The sequence below is a fragment of the Eschrichtius robustus genome, chromosome 2 (assembly GCF_028021215.1).
Source record: "Eschrichtius robustus isolate mEscRob2 chromosome 2, mEscRob2.pri, whole genome shotgun sequence".
Classification (NCBI taxonomy): domain Eukaryota; kingdom Metazoa; phylum Chordata; class Mammalia; order Artiodactyla; family Eschrichtiidae; genus Eschrichtius; species Eschrichtius robustus.
This window is the reverse complement of record NC_090825.1, coordinates 37,174,983-37,201,969: the sequence shown is the minus strand read 5'-3', so window position 1 is coordinate 37,201,969 and position 26,987 is coordinate 37,174,983. Positions and strand designations below refer to the sequence as shown.

General features: G+C 36.2%; 1 long non-coding RNA gene across 1 annotated transcript in view; it reads right to left on the bottom strand.

The window, feature by feature from the left end:
- LOC137759277 (uncharacterized) overlaps window positions 1–26,274 on the bottom strand; it is a 31,610-nt gene extending 5,336 nt beyond the window's left edge. The window contains exons 1-3 of the long non-coding RNA XR_011073067.1: window positions 26,206–26,274; window positions 25,825–25,869; window positions 21,197–21,250 (exon numbers count right to left, since the gene is read on the bottom strand). This is a non-coding gene — a long non-coding RNA (uncharacterized lncRNA). The remainder of the gene's footprint in view (window positions 1–21,196; window positions 21,251–25,824; window positions 25,870–26,205) is intronic.
- Between the last annotated feature and the right edge of the window lie 713 nt (window positions 26,275–26,987).

Below are 26,987 nucleotides of genomic sequence, written 5' to 3'. Positions count from 1 at the left end.
ATTATGGTTTCCATTAGATCTAATATTCCTCAATCACTTTATATAATTTGAAAACTTGTGAAATAGACATATCACATGAAGATTGTTCCCATTATTGAAAGACTATAGCAAGAAATCAAGAGTAGTATTTTATTGAAAAAATAAAAGTTTGGGGGTTACATAAACCTGGGCTAAATACCTGCTCTACTATTTACTAATTGTATGGTTGTTGATAAGTGAATACTTATCCTGAACCATAATTAGTTAACTTATAAATACAGATCATAAGTACTACAGGGTTATAAAGACAAATGAAATCATCTTTCTAGATTCATCTTACATGATACTGGCACCAGGGAGACAGTAATATATTTTAGGCCCATTGTTTGTCTCTTTTTTCCTCACCATTTATGAGAAGAATAACCTAAGTCACCCAGTCTGTGGTATTTTGTTATGGCAGCCTGAGCTGGCTAATACAAAATTCCATTCTTAAAAAAACACTCATTTTTGGAAGACTGAAGAAAGAAAAAAAAAAAAAAACCCTGCTTTTTAATATTAGACATTTGATTGCTTTAAATGTATACCTTTAAGTAGCAAGATTTTTATGTAAATAAATGGTTGAGGAAAATCTGGCATTCTCATAGGAACTTCCAATTGGAAAATGTTATCAAACACAAGGCTTCCTTGAGTGTATTTATTTCCCCCTTGCAATTAAAAACATTTAAATTCTCCTCTTGATTTCCTTTATCTGTAACAAAGAAAGGGAAAATGACCGAGTAATATACAAATCAAGGCATTAAATTACAACATACATCCATATCATGAACAAAAAAAAGAGTACAGTTTTCAGACTCTTTATTTTTACCAAATTTATTCACAAAGCTCTCTCAGTATTATAACATCTATGTATCACAGCTGAAGAATAGTGTTGACTAATTTGTCTCTGCAGGGAAGAACACATATCTAATCATAATTTATAGTTTTGTTTACCTTCCTATTGGAAAGCTAATTATTTGTCTGAGTAAGAGTTTTTGCACTATTAAGCCATTGGTGAGTGAAAATACAATTTAAATTTTATGTGGGATTTCAGTCACAAGTTTTATACCTCTCATTAGGGAATCAAATCCCTTTAGGACTTTTGTAAATGAATATCACTGAAAGAACTAAAATGTGCTTCTTAAAATTTAAATCACGGCCAACAGAAGCTGCAATAAGCACCAAAAAAAAGGCGAAAACTCAAGTCACTTGATTTGTAATAACTCAATTATGTGACCAGGATAGCAAGGTATTAGCCTCCTCATTTAAATAGCTCTGTTTGAAATAAATCAAGAAAATATTTTTTTTCCCTATCCTGTTACCAAATGGCTTGTGGACGATCTTCAGTAATTGAAGACAGCCCCTGTTACATTATTCCTAGGCTACTCCCATATGTCAAATCAGCTGAAATTTCAAAACTAGGAAATGAAAATAGAGAATTATGAAAAAAAGAAGCAAATATCAAACACCTCAAATCCTTACCTCTGATTCTCCTCTCCCCCACTTAACCCCCACTTATTAATTGGGAATAAATGTGGTATAGCAGACTCAGACAGACAAAATTCCAGCACCAGATGGTGTCACATTTAAAGAAGAGTTAACACTTTTCTTTCTCAAACTATTCCAAAAATTTTCAGGGGAAAGAATGCTTCCAAACTCATTCTATGAGGTCAGCATCATCCTGATAGAAAATTACTGTCCAATATTACTGATGAACATAGATGAAAAAATCTTCAACAAAATATTAGCAAACTAAATTTACTAACATGTTCGAGGATTATACACCATGATCAAATAGGATTTATCCCAGGGATGCAAGGATGGTCAAATACTGTATCTGCAAATCAGTCAGTGTGATATACCACATTAACAAACTGAAGAATAAAAAGCATATGATTGTCTCAATAGATGCTGAAAAAGCCTTTGACAAAATTCAGCATCGATTTATGATAAAAAAAAAAAAAACTCAACAAAGTGAATATAGAGGGAACATACCTCAACATAATAAAGGTATATATATGACAAGCCCACAGCTGACATCATACTCAACTGTGAAAAGCTGAAAGCATTTCCTCCAAGATCAGGAACAAGACAAGGATGCCCACTCTCCCTACTTTTATTCAACATAATATTGGAAGTCCTAGTCATACAGCAGTCAAACAAGGAAAATAAATAAAAAGAATCCAAGTTGGAAAGGAAGAAGTAAAACTGTTACTGTTTTCAAATGACATGATTATAGAAAATCCTAAAGATACCACCCAAAAACTATGAGAACTCACCAATGAATTTAGTAGAGGTTCAGGATATAAAATTAATACCCAAAAATATGTTGCTTTTCTATACACTAACAAAAAAGTATCAGAAAATAAATTAAGAAAACAATCCCACATTAAATTACATCAAAAAGAATAAAATACCTAGGAATAAATCTAAGCAAGTAGGTAAAAAAAACTTGTACTCAGCTTGGAAAACTATAAGACGTTGATGAAAGAAATTGAAGATGATACAAATAAATGGAAAGTATACTGTGCTCATGGATGGGAAGACTTAATATTGTTAAAATGGCCATACTACCCAAGGCAATCTACAGATTTAGTGCAATTCCTATCAAAATACCAATGGCATTTTTCACAGGACTAGAACAGAAAATTTTAAAATGTGTATAGAAACAAAAAACAACCCAAATAGCCAAAACAATCTTGAGAAAGAAGAACAAAGCTGGAGGTATCACAATCACTGATTTCAAACTATACCACAAAGCTATAGTAATCAAAACAACATGGTACTGGCACAAGAACAGACACACAGGTCTACGGAACAGAATAGAGATCCCAGAAATAAACCCATGCTTATATGGTCAATTAAACTATGACAAAGGAAACAAGAACATACAATGGGGACAAGACAGCCTCTTCAGTAAATGGTGTTGGGAAAACTGTACAGACACATGCAAAAGAATCATACTGGGCTACTTTTTCACAACATATACAAAAATAAACTCAAAATGGATTAAAGATTTAATGTAAGATCTGAAGCCATAAAACTCCAAGGAGGAAACATATGCAGTATACTCTTTAACATCTGTCTTAGCAATATTTTTTTTGGATCTGTCTCCTCAGTCAAGGGAAACAAAAGCAAAAATAAACAAATAGGACTAATTAAACTAAAAAGCTTTTGCACGGTGAAGGAAGCTATCAACAAAATGAAAAGGCCACCAACTGAATGGGAGAAGATATTTGCAAAAGATACATCTAATACAGGGTTAATATCCAAAATATACGAAGAACTCATATGATTCAACATCAAAAAAAAAAAAAAAAACCCAATTAAAAAATAGGCAGAGGACCTGAATAGACATTTTTATCAAAGGAGACATACAAATAACCAACAGGCACATGAAAAGATGCTCAACAGGGAAATACAAATTAAAACCACAATGAGGTATCACCTCATACCTGTCATAATGGCTATTATCAAAAAGACGACAAATAACAAGTGTTGACAAGGATGTGGAAAAAAGGAAACCCTAGTACGCTGTTGGTGGGAATGTAAACTGATACAGCCACTATGGGAAACAGTATGGAAGTTCCTCAAAAAATTAAAAATAAAACTACTATATGATCCAGTAACTCTACTTCTGGGTATATACCCAAAGAAGACAAAAGCACTAAATCAAAAAGAGATATGCACCCCCTATATCTATCAGTGGGTAATGTAAATAATGCTGCAATAAATATAGGGTGGATAAATAAATAATGGATAAATATGCTGTGGTATAGCTATACAATGGAATATTACTCAGCCATAAAAAAGAATGAAATCTTGTCATTTACAACAACATGGATAAACATAGTGGGTATTATGCTAAGTGAAATAAGTCAGACAGAGAAAGACAAACGCCATATGATTTCACTTATATGTGGAATCTAAACAAAACAAATGAACAAACATAACAAAACAGAGATAGAGACTCATAGATATAGAGAACAAATACATGGTTGTCAGAGGGGAAGGGGGTGAGTGAATGTGTATAGGAGATTCCATTTCCAAAAATAAATGAATCACAGGGATGAAATACAGCATGGGGAATATAGTCAATTATATTGTAATATCTTTGGTGACAGGTGGTAACTAGACATCATGGTGATCATTTTATAATATATAGAAATATCAAATGTGCACCTGGAACTAACAGAGTATTGTAGGTTAATTATACATAAATTAAAAAATATATATATATATAGACACTGTAGGCTGTAGGTTAATTATACATAAATTAAAAAAAAAAAAAAATATATATATATATATATATATATATATAGACACTGGGAAGAAATGCATCAAAATACTAATGATGTTTATCTCTGCAGGGTAGGGATTATGGGTGACTTTTAATTTTTACTTTATGCTTTATGTATTTCTAGTTGTCTGCAATGAACATGCATTGCTTGTAAAATTAGAAAGAAAACAATATTATTTTAAAAAGCATAGCACTTGCTCATTTTATCATCTTTAGTCTTCCCATTTGTGTAACCATTGGAAAAAAAAGTCAAAATTAGTTTTTCCGAACATTTAGAAGTAATCAGCTATAGATATAAGGTTTGTAAGAACATAATAATATTTCAATGATCCCCTGAAGCTGCTTTTCACTTCCATTGCCTACAAAAATCAAAGAAAATTGTTTGTTCCTAAAAGGGAACACCCCAATAACAGTGGGATTGTGTCAGTTTAATGTGCCATTGTGAATTTATTCTGCTTTTTATTTTACTTTTGTTTTAGAAAGTGAAATTTCTGGTGCATTCAATAATCCCTCAACTCACTTTTTTCAGATTTTATTGTTGAAAGGAAGCTATCTATTTCAACCTGAGGATATAAGTTATTTTCAGTTTAGGACTAAAGCATATTTGGGTGAATGATTGATGAACCAGGAGTGATTTACATTAAGAATTGATGAAATACATGGGAAAAAAACTCAGCCTATGTAGAGAGAAGGAAAATGCATCAGCAATCTCCTTTGGCAAGAGTATCAAGTCTGTCTCTTTACAGGGCAACTAGGCTCTCTCAATCTAAGCTCAGTGGCCCCTACTCACTTCCTCACATTCCAAGATGTCTTAGCTTAGGCTGCCATAACAAAATACCTCTGATTGGTGGCTTAAAACAACATAAATTTATTTTTCACAATTCTGGAGGCTGGAAAGTCCAAAATCAGGGTCCAGCAGGGTTCAGTTCTGGTGAGAGCTCTCCTCCCGGCTTACAGAAGACTATCATCTTGCTGTGTCCTCACAAGGTAGAAAGAGCAAGCAAGTTTTCATCTTATAAGGCACTAATCCCATCATGAGGGCCCCACCTTTATGACCTCATCTAAACCTGATTACCTCCCAAAGGCCCATCTCCAAAACTCACCATATTTAGGGTTAGGGTTTCAGCATATGAATATGGGGGACACAATTCAGTCCATAGCACCTGGTTCTTCCTTTCTCTGTGCTCTAGCACATCCTCTGTAATTTCCTCTTGTCATTGTGATGTTTATTGCCTTAATTCCATTTTCCATGTTGCTTACTAGGCAGGGCTCACTTCGTTACCCACCTAATTTCTATTAACACTTGAAAGCTCAATCCTGTTATCACCTCTTCCTGGAAAATTTTCTTACCTTTTCAATAAATGACTTTTCTTTATGATTTCATAATATACTTTGTATATACATATTATTGCATTTACTATCTGAAATGCACAGGTAGCTATGCATTTTTCTCACTAGAGTTTGGGTTCCTTGAAGACAGAACTGGATTTTATCCATCTACCTCCAGAGCCTAATACAGCACCTGGGACATGTGGGCTCAGTGAGATGTTGTGGTGAATGAATTGATAAAGGAATAAAAAAATGAAAGAAAAAATGGTCCAAAGAGTCCTAGCCAACATCAAGGTGAAGGGAAAACATTCAGTATAGCACATTTCTCAAATAGAAACCTTTGCAAAGCCAGGGAATACAGTGATGTACCAAGGAATATACAAAACCACCTGAGAACTTGTTGTCACTTTGTCTTTTAATTTCTGTGCTCTTTTTTTTTCACATGCACGAAGAAGCAAACTCCAGAGAATAACATTTTTTATTTGGTGTCTTTTTCCTTCTATTTTTTATAGCTCTAAAAGTAAAATTTTTGATGCACAAAGAGTGATTATAGTGTGTGGTGTGTGTGTGTGTACGTGTGCTTGTTTTTTCACAGAACCTGAGAGTTATCAGTGCTATTGTCATGTCACGGTGAAGAGAATCAGATATGGCTTTTAGAACTCAATACACCAAACTTGTTAACTGTGGCCCTTGCAGCTAGCCCCAGCCTGTTCAGCAAAGGAGATGGCGTGTGTGATTCTTTGGCAACCCTTTGCAGCCTGCAGGTTAAAAATAATTTTTTCATTTTCTTTTCTTCTGCTTTCATCAAACACACACACACACACACACACACACACACCACACACACACACACATGCACAAACTGACTCACGCAAACCATTTCAATTTTCTGCAGTTTGTTTAGAAACACTGATGTTCTAATCCCTTCCTGTGCACTTCGCCTCCCAAACACTTCCCTTGCATCACAAAAGTAGCACATGTTTTATCTGTGGTGTTTTTATACAATAAACATTTTACTTTTAATTTGATTTCTAAAACATCATAATGTTTAGTTGCTTAAACGAAGGATCAGGATTGGAGGTTAAACATAGAAAGTTTGGGGCTTCCCTGGTGCCGCAGTGGTTGAGAATCTGCCTGCCAATGCAGGGGACACGGGTTCGAGTCCTGGTCTGGGAAGATCCCGCATGCCGCGGAGCAACTAGGCCCGTGAGCCACAACTACTGAGCCTGCGCGTCTGGAGCCTGTGTTCCGCAACGAGAGGCCGCGATAGTGAGAGGCCCGTGCACCGCGGTGAAGAGTGGCCCCCGCTCGCCACAACTAGAGAAAGCCCTCGCACAGAAACGAAGACCCAGCACAGCCAAAATTAAATAAATTAATTAATTAAAAACAAAAAAAGAAAAAATATAAAGTTTGAGGCATAAAACTTGAAACCAGACCCGGTATGCAAGAGGATGGGAATTCAGAAACCTGAAATCAGCAAGGATTATAATAGACATGATGATGACCAGTGTTGGCCATGAGGTATTGACCCCCAGGTCTGATTATTTAGGAGGTATTTCTCTCCAGGTAGACTGCATGTATGAAAACCTTACTTTGAAAATAAAATTGGAGATTAAACCTAGAGTCAGTGATATCTTCTATACTCCCTATAATGTTAAAAGTACTTTAAAAATTTTGGTCAGTATTGAAATAAGCCTGATTTCTCCCAGTCTTGGACCTATGAGTTCAGTTTCAGTTCTGGGGGGCAGGGAGGGCTGAAGTTGAAACTTTATTCAGTAAAGTCTCAGTTTCATAGCATGTGTAACAGGTGGCACAATTTGGAGGGAAGTTCACTGTCCTCATTTATGGGAGCATGTTAGAGGAGAGAATTGACACAGTTGCCTAGGGTGCCAAGTTGTCCCAGCCCATATCTGGACCAGAGGAGCGGGAAAGGCAATAGTGAGCTAGCAGCTTGGGTGGGTATATGTGGCCTCGCCATCATACAGGAGATATCACTGGACTGATGTATAGCACAAGTGGACAAAATGGATATCAAGAAGAGAGTTCCCACGTTGACAAGAAATGTCTCCAAAAATTTAGAATCATTAAGGGTGTTAGTGGAGCTAAAGCCAGACAAACACTGCCGTTTGATATTCCTATAAACCCTCTTCATGTCTGTTATGCGCAGTCTGTGAAACACAGGTTACATAGGTTTTTGCTGATGATAAAACCTTACCCCGACACTTCTATCTTTCCCTACAGCATCCTTCTTTTTTGATTGGATCCTCTCTTTTACTAAACTCTCTTCAGTTTGATTCTCAAAATAATGAAACTAACAAAGATTTCTCATTTGCCCCTGCCTCTCAGCCTCCAAAACCCAACACAAACCCATGAAACTGTTCTCTGTGATAGTCCCTGGATGTATTTTTTATATTCCCTATCTTAGAATGTGGGTCATTCTCTTTTTCTCTCAGTTCTTGGATTCAGTACACTCTCTACTTTCTCACAACCTTCATTTCAACCCTGCATCCCTACCCGATGCCTGGGAGACCATTATTTCAAACACTTTTCTTAACTGAACTATGTGACTATATATGACTATCCACGTAACTATCTTACTCTATGTCATCCTCTAACTTCTACCAGACATTTCCCTGAAACAAAACATTGATCACATTTCTTCTGAAGAAAGACTAATAGAGGTAACTCACAGCTTGTGCAATCAAATTTAAATCCCAGACTTCCAGGGCTATTAATAATCTGGCCCTGCTTTACCTGGCCCTGTATAGCTCCAGCAATTTTTCAAGACTGAGATTCAGTCAAGAGACCATACTCCTTTCTCATTCTATGTCCTGGGTTTATATTTTCTCCTACACTAGAGCTCTGAATGCTTCTTCACCCTTAACAGTACACATTCTACTCTTCTTTTAAAGATCCTCTTTTCTGGGTGCTATTCATTATTCCTCCAGGCCTCCATGCCTGTTTCTGTACATACTTAATCCTGCTTCAACAAAACAAAGGTCAATTACATATTTACATATATTTCCCTAACTATTTCACACTCAGTCAACAAATATTTAATGAATACCAACTATGTCCCAGGAACCATTCTAGACAATGAAGATACAAAAATAAATAAAACCTGATCCTGCCCATAATCAAATAGCCAGATTTACAGATGAATCACTAAAATTAGTAACTTATGTGTTCATATTGCTGTCTACTAGAAAGTACATTTCTTTAGGGATTTATCTCCTTTTTCTCCCTTTAAATTCCATCTAAGCAACTATCACAATGCTGAAGAATTGCTAAATGCTAAATAAAAGGTATGGAGCAAATTATTAAGATGATGAGGTCAAAGTATGATTCTTAATTTATGATAGGTTTAACATAAATTGTTTTCTAAAACTAAAGGATGCTAAAGCAATGTGGTTTTGAGATATAAAATAGCAATCGTCTGATCTAAAGTCAGCAGAAGTAGCAGTCAATGAATATGCTTCAGCCCCATTTCGTAGATGCTGGCAAGAATTGTTCCTCCCAAGATAGCCAGAGATTCAGGCAAGCATTCATTGTTCCTCCCAAGATCGCCAGAGATTCAGCAGATGGTGATGAAGAGGCAGTGCTTAAAGGGGGAAGAGGCAGCTTTTTTGGTTAATTCTGGTTCCGAATTCATGCTTCTACTGAACTGGTTAAGGTTGTGTATTGTCTCATCACCCTGTATGTGTACCTCACCTTTCAAATGGTAGTACTCTGCCAATTTCTTTTTTTACAAGAAACACTCATACCAGAAATGTGTTTATGGCAGATTGTACTGGAAGATAAGAGTCCTTGCAGTTATGCATAAAACTTAAATGTGAATATTTGACATATTTAGAGCATCTACCTGCACAGAGGAATCTAGCCCGTCTTCCATTGTACACTCTCTGATTGACCTGCCTCTGGGACCTAACTCTTTGCACAAAATGGTCATTCAAGGTGTGTTCCCACACAAAGGCAATTATTTCCTCATTAGAAATACTGGATACGTCATTTTAAAACTGCATTTGTAAAAGTCTGGTTTTGTGAAAATAGCTTTTAAGTCTTTTTATAACTACTTTTGCAAAGTTTTGGTATGTGCAAATATCTGCTGTAATTGGATAAATGCTGAAAATTTATCTAGACAGGGGCTTAAAAGGAATTCATTCAAGCTCTATAAACTCTTTGTAATTGCCATTGGGATGCAGAGAACAGTATGGCAACTTTCTTACATCAATTTCTGTGAAGGCAGTCATCAAGGGGTGTTAAAAACCAAAGTTTAGGAGGAAAACATCATTTTTAACAAGAAACGTTCCAGTGCAGAGAAACCACTCTGAGATATAAAAAATCAGTGATAATTTATCATCAACCTCATTATCAACAAATATTCACTAAGCTCATCTACGGTGTGCAAATGCTTTGTACAAGATTCTTTAGTTTCTTGGTGGTATACAGTCCTTGAAGACCCTAAAGAGGAGGAAAAATTTATAAATATCTTGGAAACAGAAAGGTTATTATTGATTCAGAAATTTAACATTTAGCACTCTAAGTAGGCCACAACTGTTTCTGGCATATACATTGTGTGATGCACATTTTTTAAAAAATGAAAAAAAAATGTAAAAGACAGCAAGTTGCCTAAAGTTTTCATTTAAATAATAAGCTTTAGGCAGTACCTTTACGTTGTTTATATTCAACTGTTCAAGACCATTTATATTGTTTATTTGGTTTTGGTTGATGTTGCTTCATGTTATTTTATTCTGCAGTGAAAGAAAACCACTTAGGTGGGTTAGATCAGTCAAGTTTACATGTAATTTTGTGCTTTAATAATAAACTCAGAACAATCTTTGTTAGAGTACCAATCATTGTTAGAGACATTAACTCCTCTTGTACAAGTATAATGTCTGTACATTGTTTGTACAGTATTCATACAGTGTTTTATTCACTGTTAAATAAGTGGAATCTAGACCTTATATTATGCCTGGATAATGGTAGAGAACAGGTAAGCATGTAGGTCTCAGAATGGAATTTCCTGAGGTGATAGTCATAGAGTAAACTGGGAAGTAGAGAAAGAGAAACTGAATTAATCATATTCTTAATAAATATTCCCACCATTTTATATCATAAAGAACCAGACCTAGCTTGCAACTGGCTTGAAAAGGTAGTTGAATTAATACTGAAAAAGAGAAATCACTGTATTTGGGATTAGATCTCAATTCTAGTTTTTGTGTCTATTAATATAGCCAGTATTAGCTTAATTGGATAAATCTCCTTATTTCTTTGATCCTTAGTTCCCTATCCAGGAAATGAGGGGTTAAACTGCATTTTTGTGTGTGACTATGCCTAGGGAGACGGCTCTTTAAAGAGACAAAAATTTATGTGTGATCAGAATCTTTAACTTTTTATTTATTTATTTATTTATTTATTTATTTATTTATTTATTTATTTCTGGCTGTGCTGGGTCTTCGTTGCTGCGTGTGGGCTTTCTCTAGTTGCGGCGAGCGGGGGCTACTTTTCATGGCGGTGCATGGGCTTCTCATTGTGGTGGCTTCTCTTTGCGGTGGCTTCTCTTGTTGCGGAGCACGGGCTCTAGGTGCATGGGCTTCAGTAGTTGTGGCATGCGGGCTCAGTAGTTATGGCTCACGGGCTCTAGAGCTCAGGCTCAGTAGTTACGGCACACAGGCTTAGTTGCTCTGTGGCATGTGGGATCTTCCTGGACCAGGGCTTGAACCCGTGTCCCCTGCATTGGCAGGAGGATTCTTAACCACTGCACCACCAGGGAAGTCCCAGGATCTTTAACTTTTAAATGTTATAAATAATTTGGACTTGCTGCCTTCTACATCTTGTTACTCATTTTATTTGTTTTCTTTTGTTTCATGCCTGGACTTCACACTGATACCACTTAAATTTGGATTTTTCTCTTAACCCAGGAAAGTAATGATATCTCTTCTCCCAAACTTTATACTGACAACAGTCTAGGCCCTATTATTAGCCATCGCCATTCCCACATCTTTTCCATCCTCCAGTTTACATGTGGGTTTTCAGCTTTATGTTTCTGACTTATTGTTTCATATCAGCTTATGTTTCTGTCTATTGTCAGCTCACATCGATAGTACCAGGTCCAGACAATATAATCAGTAAGCCTCCTTGTGGTTCTATTTTTCTTCTGTTTTCTTTATTTTTTAGGGGTGGAGAGATGTTCTGTAGCCCTAAAGTACCTAATGCAAGGTAAGAATGGAGACGTTAAACACTTAACAGTTCTCATTGACACTGTACCCATAAACTGGCCCAAACCTCCAATGTTCTAAGACTCTAATGGTCCATAAGGGGTTGCAAAAGATATTTCATCTCATTTCACAAAGAGCACTCATCTTGCTTCACCTCGGATTTTTACCATGTGCTCTCTAACTTTTGGATTCTTGCTTTCCTGAACTTAACCAACTTAACCCTCAGTTTTCTCTATGATTTTGAATTGGCCTCTTTTGTTTTATTGTCCCTTAACTCTTCTGTGCCTCTTTCTTTCCAAAATACAAATCCCTACATCAGTGGAGATAATCTTGCATGGATTATTAGGACCTTATACTATCACACAGACACAAACATACGCTCAAATGACATCATACAATATATATCAGCTGTATTGAGTCTCTACTCCTCAAAAATATGTAGCTATTTCTGAATAAGAGCAAATGGTCAGAATGTAAAGAAAATCACATGGCAAGATTCTCAACATCACGAGCCACGTGGGATATAAGAATCAAACCCACAGCGTGATACCGCTTCACACACACTCAGATGCCTATAATTAAGACAGAGAGTAACAAGTGTTAATGCGGTTGTGGAGAAATTGGAACATTTGTACACCTGCTGGTGGGGATGGAAAATGGTGCAGCCATTTTAGAAAATAGTCTGGCATTTCCTTGAAAGATTAAACACCGAGTTACCATATAACCCATCAATCACACTCCTAGAGAAATGAAAATATATGTACACACAAAAACATGTACACGTATGTTCGCAACAGCTCAAAAGTGGAAACAACCCAAATGTCCATCAACTGATGAATGAATGGATAAATAAAATGTGACATATCCATACTGTGAGATATTATTTGTTAACAAAATGAAATGAAGTACTGATACAGGCTACAGCATGAATGAACCTTGAAAACATATGCTAAGTGAAAAAGCCAGTCCCCAAAGACCACATGCTGTGTGATTTCACTGATATGACATGTCCAGAATAGGCGGATCAAGAGAGAGGGTAGATTAGTGGTTGCCTAGGGTTGGGATGGGGCAAGTTGGGGGGAAATGGAGAGCGACTGCCAATGGGTACTGCATTTCCTTATGGAGTGATGCAAATGTCCTAAAATTGATTGTAGTGATGGTTGCAGAACTCTGTAAATATGCTAAATTTTAAAAGAAAAGTACATACAAAAATGAAATTCTAGGATGTATTTGACTTCAGAAGTGTTATTTTGATGATTTTGCATTGATTAAAATAGTAATTGGAATTGCTGTTCTTAAAAGATATCACTGATACGTGTTGAATCACTGGAGTTTTTTCATTATCTTTGCTGTGTAACAAAAGAATAAACATTTAGTGGCTAAAACAACATGCTCTTACCATCTCACAGTTTCTGTGGATTAAGAGTCTGAGTGTGGCTTACCTCTGTCCTCAGCCTAGGGTCTCAGAGACTTCAATAAAGGTTTTAGCTGCTCTACATTCTCATTTGGGGACTGGGGATGAGTTCACTTCGAAGTTCACTTAGGTCGTCAGATGAATTCATTTCTTTACAGTTATAGGACTGAAAATCTGGCTTCCAGCTGGCTATTGGGCAGAGCCTACCATCAGGTCCTAGAGGTTGCCCCAAATCTCTGGCTACCTGGGCTTCCCAACACATCTGCTTACTTCATCAAGCCAACAAAGAGTCTCTAGAGTGAATCTGCTGACAATAAGACAATCTTATTTAACTGACCCATCCCATTACCTTTGCCACATTCTATTGGTTAGAAGCAAGTCACAGGTCCCATCCACACTCAGTAGGAGTGGATAATACAGAGACATGAACACCAAGAAGTGAGAATCACGGAGACTACCTTACAGTATTTCCACTACATGCAGTTTTTACCTAATTTAATTGAAATGTCACAGTATGTTAAATATAGTAATACATAATTGCTATTCAGGCCATGACAACCAAATATAGATAGGTATTATTTATATAAGATACATACATATATATATCCACACTCCATAAAGATATCATCTTCTCGCTCTTCCTGTGCTCCTACATGACTTCCTGGGTGTGCCGAGGCTACAAAGCCCTGACTGTTCTTTTTTCTGTGCCATTTCTCAAGATGACTTATGCCACTGGTACCCTTGAGATGTTGTGACCCTTCCACCTCCTGGAAAACATGCAGACTTGCTTATGGCTGTCAATAAAAAGCAGTGGAATTCCCAAGATCAGTGTTCCTCAACTATGACACAGACCCATTGTGTGTAAGTACAGCATCCATCCAGGCTTATTGTGTAGCCCCTGGGGGACTTGGCCGCTCGAAGAACTGACATTAATATGGTACCCGGTGCTCATGCTGCTTGCTATGCCAAAAGTAATAAAGCCCTTTGTTTCTGACCCAAAAGCCGTGAGTCCTCCAGCAGCATCTATGAAACAGTAACAGGCTAACTTCTTAACTTACCCAGATCCTGGGTCCTTCACAGTTCCTGACACCATCTAACTTTGGAATTTTAGGTTAAAGGACTGCTTTGAATTCCATTCACCCAAGTTTAAAATCACCAAACATCTAGTAACTGTTTCTGCTGCTTATTCTTTTAGTCTATTTTTAATTACTTTGAATTTCACTTGCAGAAACTAAACAAAACCCATGGTAATTTCCAAGATTTAGTAACTCGACCTTTGCACTAAATTTCAAATTGGTTGTACTGTCAGGAAAGTTATAAATATAGTAAAGTTTATGGGATGGCATGGCATTTCTGTTGAGATCTTCAAATTGGGAGGAAGAGTGAATACAAGTCCTTCTTAAGATACACAGTTCTGATGAGATGCAACAAATTTTCTGAGGCTCTTATTTAGGGCCCACCAGGCAACCTGGGTAACACCTAAAGAAGCCTTCCCATGTGTAAAGTTTTCAAGCTGTAGTGGGTTTTATATTCCCTGTTGTTTGATATCCAAATTTCTGTACATTGCTAGAGCACACAGCCTTCTCAACATAGACTGTGATACTTAGGTACCTTTCACAGCATCAGTTCTCCCATCCTGTCTCTGTTATTTAAAGCCAATTGTATCGCAATCAATGGTCATAACTGATGGTTGCTGGAAAATAAATGTTAATGCTTCTGTTTACATATTAATAACTATAAACAGCATAATAATCAGGTTTACTGTATGTGTGCGCTTGTACCAGAAACTAAGATAAGCGTTAACATACGTTATCTCATTTCATCTTTAGAAGAATTATCTTAAAAAGGTATTATTATCAGTCTTTTTTTTTTTTTTCAGTCTTATTTTATAGTTGTGAAAATTTAGGTTTAGTTATGTAAAGTTACATGCCCAAAATGACACAGCTAAAAAGTGACATAAGTAGCCTTTGAACCCGTGTCTATTTGAATCCAAGACCCACCTCGTACTTAATATTTTCCTCTTCAAAGCACTTTGGAGGTATATATACATGTAGTACATACACATGTATGTGTGTGTTTATACATATATATTGACATGTATGCATGTGACTAATAAATGCCTTGTGACTGACAGTTTATTAGGCAATACTAAGAATAACTAATCATTAGAAAATATCTTTATTTTTAGCAGTGTTGCTTAATGAAGTATTCCAGATAAAAGACTTTCTCATAATTGAAATGTATCCCTTTAAGGAATAAATGCTTCTTTTTCTCTCCCTCCCTCTCTCTCTCTTTTTTTTTTTTTGAGAGAGAGCAAAACACCACTTTTAACCATTTAGTTCTCTGTAAATTCAATTAATGATATTAAAATGATTTTAATCATGAGTTATAGACATAGACATTATGGGAAAGAATTAATAGATTCCAAGCTCTATGGAATAACTTTCTGTAGGATTGCAAAATGTCACACCAGTTACTTTCACTTTTTAATTATTTCCCCCTTTTCATAAGCTGAAATACTGGAAACACAGCTTGTGCCCTCTCTAAAGTTTTGCAACTTGGCTTTCTGCAAAATATATTTTTGATGTGTTGGTTGAAGTTTTCATCTCCTTTGTGATTTCTTTAAACTAAAACATATTCATCATCAGAAGAAAAGAATGATACCTGAGCATACAGAAATCAAGTGACAGTTGACTTCAAGTTCCTTTTGATATTTGATATAGAACATAATTCAAAGTTTAAACCATATTATAAGGTGTATCTTTGTTAAGATGAGAAGAATGAAACCCTATATGTCTTGGATTGAGTAGAACAACTTCCTTGTGAAATTTTATGCCAAAAGGCACTGTGTTTTATGGGTTTAAAACAATGAGGAATCATTATTGGAGGATAAAATGATCATTACACACAGATGCACACACAAGTGTGCATATACACGTGTCTATGTATTTATTGACACTTTTAAAGACTGTTAGAATCATATGCACAATATTATTATACTCAATTAAGTTTTTGTTTAAAAACAAAATAATTTTAACAGAAGTACAAATAGATCAAAACCAGTAAGAAGTTTTCTTGGTGCAGTTCTCCTTAGTCTTTACACACAAATGTTCTAGATTAATATTATTTTAATAACAAACCAGTCTACTGTGGGAGAATCTAAACCATCAGTATGTTTAAGAACTAATTTCTTAAACTAAGGATAATATGATTTTCAGGAAACTTCAAGATTTGCTAAAATATTTACTAGCATTTAAAAACCATGAGAGGCTATATCCACAAAGTATTTTAAAATAAATCATTTTTTAAAGCAGTAAATGTTTAGCAATAATATGATTATTTTGAGCCATCTGAAGCCAGATTTAACTTGGATACTTCAAAAATGATTCAACTACCTGTATACACAGAATCTACCTTTCAGATTTTTCTTTGAGCCAGAGAGGTGCACAGTTGCTGAGCCCAGAATCTGGCACAGAGCAGCTGCTCAATAACTATTTGTCAAATAAATAGTAAGTTCATTTCATCAGAGTAAAGGATGACCTATTGCAGAATGACTGAGGAATCTGGCTTCTGGCCAAAAACTTTTGTGTGATTTTTCAGGCCCAATCATAGGCAGTGACAAAAAGATTCTACCTGGTGGCCTCATGGGGTGAAACCGCCCTCTGCAGGACCTGATGTACAACAGCCAGTGCATGGTGGTCTCTGAAGGGAGCTGCAGTCAAGGACTCAGGCCCCCTGGCCAGCCATGCTCTCGTGCATAGCCCCATTCCTAGCCCAGGTGTCTCTATTTGGAAGTCACCTTATTGGGAAACTTGAAGTCACTTTTCCTCACTCTGGAGCCAGGTCCGTAACACTACAGGAACCTTTTGTTGGTACAGGAAGGAGTCAGTGCTTTCCCTGATTTAGCCTCTTGCTTATGCTATTGCAGCAGTTGATTAAAGGCTTCACTGTCCCTTCCTTTGGCTTGTTACTTTATTTCAGTATGTGAAGTTGGCTACTTCGATACCTGACAGCTCAGCTTTCTCTCCAGCTCAGCTGAGTCCCTGACAGTGAATTGTATGGAACAGTTAATATGTTCCTGTGGTACTTGACAGTGTCCACTTTCCTTGGCCTTGACAATGCTTCACCCCGATCGCATCACGTCCCCTCCATATCCCCAAGTTGCTTCACTTGCAGACACACACTGACTTTTAGAAGAAGCCAGTTTGAATTCAGTGGTGAACATAGAAGATACTGAAGTGTATAGGACTTGATTTGACCTTTCACGAGATGCCCTCCAGATGCACTGCGGCTAAAGGCACTAGAACAGGGGTCTGCAAACTAAGGTCTAAGGGCCAAGTCTGGCCCAAGGCCTGTTTTGAGATGGCCTGCTTTTGCATGACCTGCAATGAGGAATAATTTTTAAAGGTTTGAAAAAATAAACAAAAAAGAATATATGACAGTGATCATATGTAGCCCACAAAGCCTAAAACATTTACTGTCTGGCCTTTTACAGAAAATGTTTATGGACCTCTGCCCTCTGAGAGCAGGAGTTTTGTCTGTTTTGTTTACTATTCTTTCTCAGTAACTAGAAAAATGCCATGGCTAAAATTAATTAAATTATTTTAAGCTTATATACCATCTAATTTGATCTTCTAAACTAAGTTATACATTAAGTAATAAAACTATTACAAAACATGTTTTAACTTCCTACCTTAACAAATATGCCTATAAAATGACAAAACTGTCAAATATGATGGAAGATGTTCTACTGAGGGACTAAGAATATTTGGGTGAGAAATAAAGAAATACATAGTCTATCAATTATTATATATATTTCATAAAATATGTTTTCTTGCTTTCAATTCAGCAAAATCTTTAAGTTGTTATAATCAAATTTTTTCATAATTTGTGCTCTACAAATCCTAACTCAAAGAATTAAAAAATACAGTTATTTTAAAAGTGTACAAAATGTAAATATATATGCATCAAAATATATGCAATAAAGGATGGAGAATCAATATTCAAACACATCTAATAAGAATAAAGACAGAGTGAAAAATATAATATTAAATATCAAAATTTCAAGTTAGAATTATTTAAATAAAACTGAAATCATTACTCAATTTAATTGAAGTAGTTATTAGCAATTCTAGTGTTGTGTCCATCCAGTTGCCAAACTAAAGGTCTACATACCCACTCTTTCAAAAATGTTGAGTTGTTTAATATTTCACAATTTCCCTCAACCGCCAAATGCAACTGTTGCAAATACCTTGCTAATTCACAAATTTGTGAATATTTCTGGAAACGGGAAATGATCCAGGAAAAGAAACAAGATGGAAGCTCAGCATTATTGGAAAGTGATCCTTTTCGTGTGAGAAACCTTTGCTCTCCTGTTGACGACAGCTTCCAACACAATCTTCCCAATACTTTGAAGCTGTGTTCAGCTGGGAAATGGGCAATGGAAAACCCTCAAATCCTGGAGTTGGACATGGTCCTCTTTTCTTAGGAGGACACAGAGCAAGAAATTTTGAGAAGTGTTTCCCTGTGGCCTGAAAGCTGTCACAGGAGCGCTGAAGGGCACTGAGCCAGTGCCCATATGCTTATGCGTACTCTAATACATTCACTTTATTCTCATTTGTTAGATTTAGGACCCTCTATCATGCAGGACACAGAGCAGGGGGTTCTTTGCCAGGTCTAAGGGTGGTACTTCTTCCAATAAGGGAATGAAGTCAGTACTATCACTATCTTCATTTGAGATTACGAGGAAAGGGGCACATAATGGCTTGATTTACACAAAGATGGCCTGGTAGTAAGTGGTAGAGGCAGATCCAACCCAGTAAAGTTAAATTCAGAACACAAGACTTAAAAACTACACAGAATAATGCCATTAACCTTTTAGGATTACTAATGACTAAATTATTTGCTGCTTTCCACCCCCTCTGTACAGACCTCAGAGCCCATCCATCTTCAGTTGTATCCTTCTCTACTGTTAGAAAGTTGCTGGATGTCCTGTTACTTTTTCTAACCTCCTGCAGCACCTTTGCTCTGAACTACTTCTATATTTATTATCATATTTTTGCTTTCTTTTTTCCTTCTTTCCCTTCTCTTGCCTGTGATTACATTTGTCTGTCTTCAGTCAGTCCCTCTAATTATCCTGTTTGAGATTATGAAATGCCAAATAAAAAATATCTTTCATCTGTCTGTAATTGTTCTTCAGGAAGACTGAGATTTTACATCACAAACTGAATCATATAACTGAAACATGTAAACTATAGAAATCATGATATTCCTTGGCAAGTTATTTTTTAGTTGTATTATTCTGTCTTGCCACGTTTTAATTGTTCATGGAAAACAGGAAGGCTTAAATGTGCAGCATGTGATTAAACTTTGTAGTCACTATGGATTCCAGTGGAATTCTCCACAGTGACAAAGCTACTTGTCCAGCTATTCAGGCTTCATTTTTGCGTGTGATAAAGTATTGTTATGATCATGTTACCCTGATGAGAAAAGGGCAAGTCATACTATGCAGATTTGTGTGGGAAGTGACTTTTCACTCAAAGTGCACTACAGCCAAGAAATAAACTTGTGTTGTGAGATCTGGCTGCAACATAATTTTAATCCTTAACTATTAAATTTTTGTTCCCCTGTAAAATAAAGCAATTGAGCTAATATTAATTACTTCCATTTATCTCAATGTCTTCAGAGAAAAGGAGCCTATGAGAGGTATATTCATACTTCCCATGTAACAGTTTGAATGGACAGGGGTCAATAGGGTGCTTCTTCCACTCTTAGGTATTGAAACAAGATGGAAGAAACACTAAAAGACAATGAATACCGTACCATGGTTTGGGACAGATACTGTGTATAACTTCCCTATTTACTTAGTGCTTTGAGATGGAGTTCAATCCTAATGACTTTCCTGTGTGAAAAGCACCAAATGGGGGCCAGTGAAAGTGAGTCATGGCCCCAAAGTGGATTATTAAAATGACACTCTTCATCATCTACATGCATCCCAAGGGAGTTTCTTAGACTTTTCTACTTGGGGACCATGGATGGGAGAATGCTAAGGGTGAGGAGGGTGGACAGGCATTTGACATTATTTGCTTTTATTTTTTAAAAATATGTTATTTTTTTCCCCAAGTTTTATTGAGAGATAACTGACTTACACCACCGTATAAGTTTAAGGCATACCGAAAGATAGTTTGATTTATAGATATTGTGAGACAATTACCACAATAGTCTCAGCTAACATCAACCTCAACATATAGAGATCAACATCAACGTATAGATACAATAAAAATAAGAGAAATAAAAAAAGAGAAAAATTTTCTCCTTTTGATGAGAACTCTTAAGATTTACTTTCTTCAAAACATTCCTATATATCATACAGCAGTGGTAGCTATAGTCACCATGTGGTACATTACACCCCTGGTACTTATTTATCTTACAGCTGAAAGTTTGTACCTTTTGACCACCTTCCTCCAAATCCCTGTCCTCCCACCCTCTGACTCTGGTAACCACAAGTCTGATCTGTTATACCCATAAAATATAAATGGGTGTGTCTTCACACACACACACACACACACACACACACACACACATGCACAGGCACATTCTTAAGGTGACTGATTCTGAAAACCATGTGGATGGGCTAAGAAGTAACTTCAATGAGATCATTTCCTCCCCTCAAATTTCTTTGGCTAATATTATTATTGAACAACTGTATTATCATTAGTACATGAAAATCCATAGAATTACCCTTCGGTTTTCAGGAATTCAGAATTCTAGCCATACCCTGTATCTAAACAGTACCTCAAATCTCAAATGTTTCTATGGCATTTTTTAAGAGTCTTTAGCACCAAAGATTTACTCCCTCTTCAGAAGGTACCAATAACAAGACGGTAAGGATCCCCAAACTAAGTGTTGAATTCCATTTACCTTGATTGGGCAGGACAAGAGCAGAAGAAATGTTCTTTCATTGGCTGGCAATAGCTGTAAACAATAGTAAAGATAGATATTAAATACTGAGTGCATACTGCTGAATGTTTTACATAATGTCTCATTTAAGTTCCCAGCAAACGTTGCAGTGGTTAAAGCAGACTCCAGAGATAGACTAATCAGATTTTAATTCTGGTTTCACCATATCATGAACTGTGTGGCATTGGGCAAGTAACTTAACTTTCTGTGACTCAGTTTTCTCTTCTGCAAAATGCTGGTGTACTAATAGTATCTACTGCGCGGGGTTATTATGAGGATTCCTGGATTTGTATTTGCAAAGTGCATAGAGCTCTACCTGGCATATAGTAGTACATTTCCCCATTTCAGATGAAGAAACTGAATCTTAGGGAGGCTCACCAACTTTCTTAGATTACATAATTTGTAAGGGCCTGGATTTGGTAGCAGCACTAGAAATGAAGAAGAGAATTCTGTGACAGATGTTGCCAAGTCAGACTTATTATTTATAACTGTTATTATTAGATTTTACAGAACTTAGCAACTGTTTAAACTTAGAGAGTAAAACACTTCTGATTATTTCTATACTCAACAAGAATGCTAAAAACACAAACTCCATCTGTTATTTTTGGTTGAACCAAAATGACATGCTTCTGGCCACTTTCACAACAGCTTTTAGAACCAAACAGCCTTGAAAAGCTTAGATTCATTTAAGTCATTGTACCTCCAGCTTGAACATGAATCAGTTTTTCATTCAGTTCTTTTTTATGACATGCAACACAATTAAGAAGCATAACTATAAACACAAAGTTATTTATAAAGATCAGTGTGTTCTGCCCCACATCATTTGCAGGGAAAATTGTGTGTGAATTTTTCCCCCAGAAATCTGTACAATCACACTTAAAGCAAACAGTCTTAAAAGTGAATGCTTCTGTGGGGTTAAAAAAGCAGTTCAGAGAGGACTTCCCAGCAGTGTTTTGCAATTTGGGGAGGAGTGAATATCTTTGTATAAAATCACTTAGTGAGTCCCTTTGTAAGCCTACGCATTTTCTTCTGTTGAGGCTTGGTATTTAAGAAAAACATGGTGTGTTGAAGAGTTTGCCTGCTTTTGTTTACTCCTTCTCATTTACGTGGTGTGGAATCTTAATTAATTCAAAGGCATCTAATAATAAGGCTATTGTTGTATAGAATAAACTAGGCATTATGGTAGTAACTAAATGCCTTGAGCATCAAGAATATTTCAAGTTTCTGGAGAGAGCCAAAGCATCACGAGGGCTTCATTCTGCCTTTGCTTTTAGCCCACAAGCCCCTCTGTTCTTAATGGCTCCCAAACACAGCCATCCAAGATTTTGTCCCATGTAGGGGCAGGGTAACTGAGTAGGTTTTTGATTGGTCTCTGTGTGTTGTGTATGAGAAGGAGGGGGAAGAAGATGATGACTCACACTGAGTATGACCAACTGGGGCCCCAATTATATGCAGTTTTGTATTTCTTGGAAAACAGTTCTTAAGCACACTCAGGTGGTCTGATTTATCAAACAGCTTTGTCTTCTATTGCTGAGTAATGCTACTATAAATGGGAAAGGCACCCAGTAAAATACAGACTGACTTAAATGAAAAGTGTGACCCTCATAAGTTCCAGAAGTCTCAGTCAATTTAACAATCAGAAGGGTTTTTTTTGCTTCACATGCTCAGTTGCTTTGTTCAATGGGTCTAAACAAGCCCTAGGCAGGGAAGTGAGAGCTAGAATACACGGCCCCGCATAAATATTAAAGGAGACATGGAGACATCTCCGCTAACTGAATCTTTGAATCTCCTCTAACTGACATATCCTCTAATTGAAAAGGAAACTTCCCTAAGGATCGATCCAAGGTAACCATTTCCATGGGAAATTTCCAGAACATGGCATTTGAGCATAGAAATGATAAAACAGTAAAATACTAGAAATAGTATCAATGGTAAATTGGTATGCCATTTTAATTACTTTTTTGGATTATAAAGAAATATATATTAATTGTAAAATAAATCTGGGAATTAGAGAACACCATTAAGAGGAAAATAGAAATCCAATTCCCTAGAGATAATGTATTGTCCTATTACAAATATAATATATACTTTAATATAAAATAACTTTGAAGCTACAGAAAATAGAATGAAAAAAGTTATTCATGATCCTTACAGATTAAAGGCAACTACAGTTAGTCTTGACTGGTTAGGTGATGTGATTAATTTTGTTACATCAAGGACGTTGAAAACTTAATAGTTAATTTTCATAAAATCAACTTAAAATCTTGGATTTTAATTAAGCATAGCCTAATTAATACCAAGGTAAGATATAGCAGATCATGCAATCATTTCACATTTTAGATACATGTATATAATGCTACTATTCAAGAGTCTCATATGAATCAGTCTCCTTATGGAGTCAAATGTAAGAAGCACCGTTCAGTACCATAAATAAGTTGAAAAAAATTTATCCTATAGAGTCCTCCACACCCAACTGAAACCCCACACTAATACTTTCAAGAGTCCCTTTATTCACTGCCTAATTCTTCATACCCAGCAGCAGTTGGTCAGAAACCTCTTGCAATTGAAACAGCAAAAGTTCCTTTCCACATTTCAGGCTCTTAATATGCAATTTCAATTCAGAAGCTCTGGACAGTTGCACTCCCAGCTTCAGTCCAATGCCTTCTACCTCTTTAGCCAACTGTCTTCCTAAACACCAGAGACTCACGCAGATCAACTCTCCTTCCTCAGAATGTGGGAAAGGAGAGAAATTCAGTTGCAAATAACTATTTGTATGTGTGTAGGAGATGGAGAAAGAAAAACAGTGAACACTTTCCTGGTTGTTTATTTTTCACCTGTCATATGAACAAAATACGGAGTTTTGTTGGATTCTATTTGCACTGTCCAGCTTGAACTATAAAGTTGAGGCATATTTTTTTTTATGGCCTAAGTATTATTGAATATCCAATGAGCCACATTAAAACATTGCAAAAGTAGTTGAATTTAGATGTGTGTGTGTGTGTGTGTGTGTGTGTGTGTTTTGGGTAAATGTGTCACTGTACATGTGAGCAAATAAATAATTACCAATATGAGGTTAAAGAAGGGAGCTTTGGAACCTAAATAAAAAAATAAATTGACCAATGTTTAGCAGGAGCAGAGATGCTCATGATATTTCTTTTTGTATTATGATAAACCTGTTTGTAGTCAGGGAAATCTTTTCATGAGAAAGTGAGTTATAAATACTCTGCAAACAAGACTTATTACAATCTTGAAGAATAAAAGATGAAGCCAAAATAAAATAAGAAAAGGGAAAATAGCAATTTTAACAATGAAGACCTCACACATATGCAAAAAAACCCCCAATAAAGTTGCAAAATTACTGGAATTTTATGTCTTTCTATTATCACCTTATATGGAATGCAGGCCATAAATGATAAAAATTGAATTAATTGTCAACTAGCTGGACTAAATGCATGTTTAAATAGATATTATTTTAGTTTAATTATGTTTTTATATCAACTCTCTTTCATGGGTATTAGGGTGATTCCTTTCTGAATAACAAAATTTTGAGTGGGGAAAAAATAGACAAAATTTCGGTATATAAGGAAAATTAAAAAAATTTTTTTTTTACATATGCCACAGAACTACCAAAATTATAAAGTTAATTGATTTATTTTAGACTAAAATGGATATTTCTCTTCTGAAACCCACTAGATTATCTTATTTGACCACCTACAGTTCTCCTCAAATTTAATATGCTTGGTTCACCTAACAGTCTTATCGAAATGTCGATTCTTCCTCAGTAGGCACAGGGAAACTGAGATTCTGCCTTTCTAAGGTGCTCCCACATGTTGCTGCCACTGTTCATGCGGCTCCTCACGTTCTTGGACCATATCTTGCATAGCAAGTGTTTATACCAGCCTCATCCATTGGTACCTTCTATGATGATGGAAGTGTTCTATATCTGTAAATGACTATCGAGCCCTTGAAATGTGACTACTGTGACTGGGAAATTGAAATTTTATTTTATAAAATTTAAATTTAATTTACATAACCATAAGTGACCTATTAGGCAGTGCAGGACGCTACACAATATAATTTATCAGAAAATCATTACTTGTATATGGTCTGTGTAAACGCACGCCAGCTGTGAATGTGCTGCACTCAGAAGTCTTTATGATAGAGAATGGACTTGAGGACACGGGGAGGGGGAAGGGTAAGCTGGGACAAAGTGAGAGACTGGCATGGACATACATACACTACTAAATGTAAAACCGATAGCTAGTGGGAAGCAGCTGCATAGCACAGGGAGATCAGCTTGGTGTTTTGTGACCACCTAGAGGGGTGGCATAGGGAGGATGGGAGGGAGGGAGATGCAAGAGGGAAGAGATATGGGAACATATGTATATGTATAACTGATTCACTTTGTTATAAAGCAGAGACTAACACACCATTGCAAAACAATTATACTTCAATAAAGATGTTAAATTAATTAATTAATTAATTAAAAAAAAAAAGAAGTCTTTATGAGAACACAGGTGCCCAGGCTGTGGGGCAATGCCCTTCAGTGAATTCTCTGGGTGAGATTTACTATCCTGGTGGATACTCACTGGGAAAGTTCATTCCATAGTGTTCTGAAATTCACCTGTTGAAGACTGGAAAATAGAAAGTGAATCATCAAGAAATGTTGCAGATTACCAAGCAGCTTTTAAGGCAAAATAGTTCTTGTTTTATCTTTCTCTTTCAACTGAGTGAAATACCCACAAAGGCATATACACAATAGAAACACGAGTCTTATGCAATCAGAACCCTAGTTTGCCAAAATGATTCCAATTTCAGATTAGCTTTTATACTATGAGTGTTTCCAACGGGAAAATGGCAACATCAAAGTCATTTCTGAGCCATGTGACAAGGTAGCCACTTGTCATGAACTTGAAGCCCAGACATTTGAGTCACAAACTAAGTTCTAGCTTTATTCTGTTATCACTCACCCCCATCTTGGCCTTGGGCAAGGTGTTTCTCATCGTAATATTCAGCTCACGTGCATAAACATGGAATATAACGACAAATGGTGATATGAATATTCATTGCTCAAATAAGTATAATCATAATGATACCAATAACAGTGATGAAAATAAGAACATCTTACCCTTGTAAATTACTTTGAAGTTTACAAAGTACTTACATATGATATTCATATTAATTTTCAGGTAAGATAGCAACCAAAATGTCCAACAAAAACAGCTGTCTCTTGTTTTGTGTTTATTTGTTTGTTGCTGTTAATATGCTTCCAAGAAATAAAATGTGATCATTTCATACTCCTCTGGAGATGTGTTTTGATGCTTCACAGACACCATCCTCCCCCTCCTCCCCCTTCTCCCCCTCTTCCACCTCTTCCTTTACCTCCTTATCATCATTATCATCTTTATTTTCATGACAATGTCCCTAAGGACTAGAGAAGGGGTATCAATAATTTTCGCGTCTTCTTGAAAGCCAGTGGTGTTTTATGCAAGAATAAATCTACCCTCCAATTTATAAGAATTGTTTTTTCTCTCCTAAAACCTACCTCTTGCAAAAGCCCTTTCCTGATTAGGTTAAAGAAAATTAACTTCCAAAATCCATCAAATTGCAAGAAAAATCAAGGAGTACTTTTGGTTGCTAATAAGCATCCAAACTCCAAAGAGTAATATTAAAAACAAACAAAACAACCAAACCATAGTGCATAAAAGTGCCCATGTCCTCAGATAACTTTTATCTTTAAAGTTCTCTCTTT